This window comes from Pelobates fuscus, chromosome 3, assembly GCF_036172605.1.
Source record: "Pelobates fuscus isolate aPelFus1 chromosome 3, aPelFus1.pri, whole genome shotgun sequence".
Lineage (NCBI taxonomy): Eukaryota > Metazoa > Chordata > Amphibia > Anura > Pelobatidae > Pelobates > Pelobates fuscus.
Window position 1 is genome coordinate 18,882,976 of NC_086319.1, and position 6,448 is coordinate 18,889,423.

Genomic DNA, 6,448 nt, shown 5'->3' on the forward strand with positions numbered 1-6,448 from the left:
AGAAGCGCGGAAGCGCCTCAAGCGGCTGTCAATGAGACTGCCACTAGAGGCTGGATTAACACTAATGTAAACATAGCAGTTTCTCTGCAGGATTAACACTAGAGAGACCTGGCACCCAGACCACTATATTGAGCTGAAGTGGTCTGGGTGCCTATAGTGGTCCTTTAAATATCCATAGGGACATGAGAGAGCGCATTATGGGTCTGATTCCCAGATGTGTTTTTTTGGCAAATCTCTGAATTATTCACTAAACCAGGGAAATTGAATAGGAAATTGCACATTTTAGTCTGTGTACTCGGCTAATTTAGCATAAAATTTGTGATTTCCTATTTCATTTTCAACAATCTACAGCTTGCAGGGTATTGACTGAAGTCTGCATTGTAGAAAATTAAAATCCAGAAGGTAACATTTATGTAACAATTTTTAGCAAATTGGATTTTAGTCAATAAACCCCCAACTGTCTACTCCTCACCAAACTTCCAGTATATACATTCTAAAACTAGGCCACTCGTCTAATCAATGCAATCTAAGGCAGAGTTTAAAGGTTTTACAGTTATGTTTTTAGACAACTCAGATGTAAATTATATTATAATGTACATTTTTCATGTAAAGCAATTACACCTTAAGTAAATGAAATAAAGTGAAACATTTTACAGGGTAACGATTTCCTATCTATAAAACACGGAGCATCCTGCGTTTATATCATTCATTTAGCTCCTCGTAGATTAGAAAGTTTCTTTCAAGCAACATTGTATAAAGTTTACATCTCACGTTAAGATATGCCAAACAAAGAAAACTCACAGCATGGAGCGAAAAATAAAGTAGGTTTAATGTAGTTTGTCAACATGAGATGCTGTTTTGCAAATCTAAACAGTAAATAAGAAATAACATATTCTCTATTTGGGTCTCCCTTTTCCCTTAGTCTTTCAAGTAGACACAATTTAATTGAATATTGTTTTTCTACCTGCTGAGTGAATCAAATGCAGTTCTCGTGAATAAGCTGATTTTACCAATTATGTATGTGCATAAACAATAAGCTCTGATGGGGGATCCATCTGTACGACCAGGAGTTTATTTATTTAGAAATGTTTGATGCTGACAAAGGACGCGAAATGACCACACGAAAAATTAATGTATCAATGTGTGGCTGGGATGGATTTTGTAGCCCCCACAAACACAGGAAAGATTATCATTTGGCAAATGCTGCAAAGATCCTATTTTGATTATAGTACGATAAGAATAATCACACACTGGACGTCAAGTCGAGAATTAATCAGAACAAATAAGGACATTTCAAACTGAAGGCCAAAATATCTGAATTTGGGGAAAGTAGCAAACTTTGTTAATTTATAGCTTGGATGTATTGCCATTTCCATTGACAGCTCTTTGCGTTTACCAATTTAATGAATAAACCGCACAGACAGATTTTATTAGGAAATTTGTGTTTTGGTAGTGAAGTATGCGCCCTGTTATTACATGTGTATTCTTATTACATCACACACTTTCTTCGGTCTATCTCAGTCTCCAAAATGCGTTGGGTCATAATTTGAAAAATGATTGTACTAAATGTTAGTGTGAGTAGAATATTTTGTACAAATTAAATATAATAAATGTACATAGCAGAGGTTTTTCTGCTGATTGTATATAGCAATCATTTGTAAATATAACAAGCAGCGTAATAAAAAAAAAAAATCTTGTACACGATCTTGTTATAATGACTTTCTGCTGTAATTGAACTCTTAAGTCGATGTGGTCGTGTCGGTGATTTAACCCTTTGAAAGCCAGAGGGAAATTGATGGATTGTAGACGTGTGTTTTCAAGTCCACTGGAGTCAATGGTTTAACACCCCCGACCCTCCCAGTCCTGCCTAAAGTGGTGTAAATCGGGGGAAGTGATGTCATGTTTATGGATTGACATTCTAAGATTACCAATACTGTAATTGTGACATGTATAGATAATACAGAGTTTACTACAGTCCAATGTGCATGCAGTTAGTGTGTTATATGTTCTAATGAAGCTGGGGTATGTGTTACCTACATGTCTAAATTAAATAAAACACTAAATAGAAATAAATAAATGCGATTCATTTGATGTGAGCAGAACACAATGGACTGGTGGTATTATGCCAACATACTTGCCGACTGAAACCTGCAGTAATTAAGTGTAATAAATACATCATTATTACAGAACATTCTGGATTTGTGTGTTATTGTGTTATGTGTATTGTTTCAATGCTCTCTTTACTCATTTGGATTTTATTTTTTTAGTATATTACTGTTAATCTAATGGAATACATTTAATTATTCACGAATGAATTGTGGAATTCAAAACAGCTTTTACATTTTATTCTAAAAGAATCAAAGTGAAAAAACCTTTACTAGTATAATTCCAATCTGGCTCTTGTGTCTTAACATTTAAAACTCACTTTGAATTCCAAAAATTCACACTTCAGAGAATAAGCCTGTTAGCATTTCGGTAGCAAATCTGTGGAGTTTTGGTAGAGGAATTAGTGGACCACCTTTTGTAAGGTAGGATTATTGGTACAAATTAAATATATAAATCCAGTAAATGTTACGAATAAGGTTGGAAAAGTTTGACACGTGTGCCTAATCCGGGTCTGCGTCAAAACTTCCTACAAAAGATTTGTTTGATATAACCGTATGTATGTATATAAAGTACTTTAATGTTTCAAATGCTAGGATTTGGTGCAATATGTTTTTACTAAATGAAAATTGATATTTAAATAATGTAAATTGAACTCTATGCACCAAAACATATTGGAGTGGTTATGGTATACACCCCCCCTCCCCCCGCATGTGACCGACACACTTCCTGTAAAGAGAGCTCTAACGTTTAAACTTCCTGTATTACAAAGTCTGTTTAATTTAGAATGTATCCTCCTCTTCTGTTAATGGTCTGCAGGAGCCCCCTTTGTGTGATTAAAAATTGATTAGCAGAGCAGGAAATAAAAACTTCTAATTAAACAGACTGTGCCTTCACACTTGATTGAAAATTAAATAAATAATTTTTAATAGAAGCAATGTGAGTCAGACAGTGGAAGTGATTTTAGGGCTGCATAAACAGAAACAGAAATATTTACTGTAGTGATTATGGTGCCAGACGTATCCTGGCAATGTAAGCAGTCAAACAGTTTAACCATTTGACTGCTTAACTGGGGTCAAGGGGTGCAAGAAAAGAAACTCCTGCTACGCTTCTTGTTAGCATTCCTGAACTAAGCCCTGCCCTCCACGACCAGCTCAATGACGGTCAGCATCAAACTCTGCTTGTTCTCTTATCCACTCCTCTCCCTCCCTTCTCCACCATTTATACCACTGAACACTCCGCACTTCTCCCTACCTTACTCCAGCAGTTATACCACTGAACACTCCGCACTTCTCCCTACCTTACTCCAGCAGTTATACCACTGAACACTCCGCTCCTCTTCTTAGAAAAAAGTTACGTGAGAGGGGATATGACAACATTATACAAATATATTCGGGGGCCAATACAAACCATTGTGTGGAAATCTATTCACAAACCGGACTTTACATAGGACACAAGATCATGCGTTTAAACTGGAAGAAAGAAGATTTCGTCTAAGGCAGAGGAAAGGTTTTCTTACTGTAAGAATAATAAGGATGTAGAATTCTTTGCCTGAAGAAGTTTTTTTATCAGAGTCCATACAGATGTTCAAACAGCAACTAGATGCATACTTGCAAAAACAGAATATTCAAGGATATAATTTTTCAATGTAGGGTAATAGCCGCTTGATCCAAGGATAAATCTGACTGCCATTCTGGGGTCAAGAAGGAATTTTTTTTGCGTTCTTTTGGGTCAACAGCAAAAAACAAATGTGAGGAAGGCTGAACTTGATGGGCGCAAGTCTCGTTTCAGCTATGTAACTATGTAGCCTCTCCCTACCTTAAAGGAACACTATAGCCACCTAAATTACTTTAGCTAAATAAAGCAGTTTTAGTGTATAGATTATTCCCCTGCAATTCACTGTCATTTAGGAGTTAAATCACTTTGTTTCTGTTTATGCAGCCCTAGCCACACCTCCCCTGGCTATGATTGACAGAGCCTGCATGAAAAAAAACTGGTTTCACTTTCAAACAGATGTAATTTACCTTAAATAATTGTATCTCAATCTCTAAATTGAACTTTAATAACATACAGGAGGCTCTTGCAGGGTCTAGCAAGCTATTAACATAGCAGGAGATAAGAAAATCTTAAACATAACTTTAAAATAAAAGCCTAAATAGGGCTCTCTTTACAGGAAGTGTTTATGGAAGGCTGTGCAAGTCACATGCAGGGTTCATAAACAAAGGGATTTAACTCCTAAATGGCAGAGGATTGAGCAGTGAGGATGCAGGGGCATGTTCTATTCTCAAGTTGTTCAGGTGACTATAGTGTCCCTTTAATCCAGCAGTTATACCACTAAACACTCTGCACCTCCCATTACCTTACTCCAGCAGTTATACCACTAAACACTCCACACCTCTCCCTACCTTACTCCAGTAGTTATACCACTGAACACTCCGCTCCTCTCCCTACCTTACTCCAGCAGTTATACCAGCAGTTATACTACTGAACACTCCGCACCTGTCCCTGCCTTCCCCAGCATTTGTACCACTGAACACTGTACCTCCCCCTACCTTACTCCAGCAGTTATACCACTGAACACTCTGCTCCTCTCCCTGGCTCCTCTACCTTACTCCAGCATTTGTTGCACTAAACACTCAACTCCTCTCCCTACCTTACTCCAGCAGTTATACCACTGAACACTCAGCACCTCTCCCTACCTTACTCCAGCAGTTATACCACTGAACACTCCGCTCCTCTCCCTACCTTACTCCAGCAGTTATACCACTAAACACTCCACTCCTCTCCCTACCTTACTCCAGCAGTTATACCACTGAACACTACGCACCTCTCCCTGCCTTACTCCAGCAGTTATACCACTGAACACTCAGCACCTCTCCCTACCTTACTCCAGCAGTTATACCACTGAACACTCCGCTCCTCTCCCTACCTTACTCCAGCAGTTATACCAGCAGTTATACCACTGAACACTCCGCACCTGTCCCTGCCTTCCCCAGCATTTGTACCACTGAACACTCTGTACCTCCCCCTACCTTACTCCAGCAGTTATACCACTGAACATTCTGCTCCTCTTCCTGCCTTTTCCAGCATTTATTCCACTTAACACTCCGCATCTCTCTCTGCCTTAATCCAGCAGTTATACCACTGAACACTCTGCTCCTCTCCCTGGCTCCTCTACCTTACTCCAGCATTTGTTGCACTAAACACTCAACTCCTCTCCCTACCTTACTCCAGCAGTTATACCACTGAACACTCAGCACCTCTCCCTACCTTACTCCAGCAGTTATACCACTGAACACTCTGCTCCTCTCCCTACCTTACTCCAGCAGTTATACCACTAAACACTCCACTCCTCTCCCTACCTTACTCCAGCAGTTATACCACTGAACACTACGCACCTCTCCCTGCCTTACTCCAGCAGTTATACCACTGAACACTCAGCACCTCTCCCTACCTTACTCCAGCAGTTATACCACTGAACACTCCGCTCCTCTCCCTACCTTACTCCAGCAGTTATACCACCGAACACTACGCACCTCTCCCTACCTTACTCCAGCAGTTATACCACTGAACACTCTGCTTCTCTCTCTACCTTACTCCAGCAGTTATACCACTAAACACTCCGCTCCTCTCACTGCCTTACTTCAGCAGGTATACCACTAAACACTCTGCACATCTCCCTGGCTCCTCTTCCTTTGTCCTCCTTTTCCCTTTATTTGCTACTCTGACCTTTTCCTATCCTACAAGGGTTTCTGTGCTTTCTGCTCCCTGCAGGCTCTGTTGAACGCTTCTGTTCGTGCAGTCTCTTTCCCTCCCTTCCAATTTGTATCACATGCTGCCTTTTCCTAGGGCCTCCCTTTGTTTCTGTCCAACCTCTTCTTAGCCTCTCTACTACTTTTCTTGTGCCATATACAACTATCCTTGGCTGCCCTGCCCTGTCCTGATTCTTCCTCTTTTATACCCCTTCTTCCATTTACCAGTCCCTTTGCTTTTCATACCTACCAATCCTACCCCTCTCTAATATATCTTTACTGCACCTCCCTGGTGGTTCAGCTTGTCTAGTTGTCTTTCACTTATGAACCTTTTCTTTGTTCATCATTCTGTAATTTCCTCCACCTAACCCTTAGTCTTTATTCGGCTTTCAATCACTACTTTATTATATTTCACTCCCTAAACACTCCGATCAAGCTGTAAATATTTTTATTGTTTCCTAAAACTCCAAGACATTGAGTCTCCTAAATTATCCGTCCGCTTTTTTTTTTTTTTTGCTTTTTTGCTCAGTCATTTCCGCCTTCATTTTGACTGTCATGCCATCAATATTCTCTGCACACTTTATACAATATCC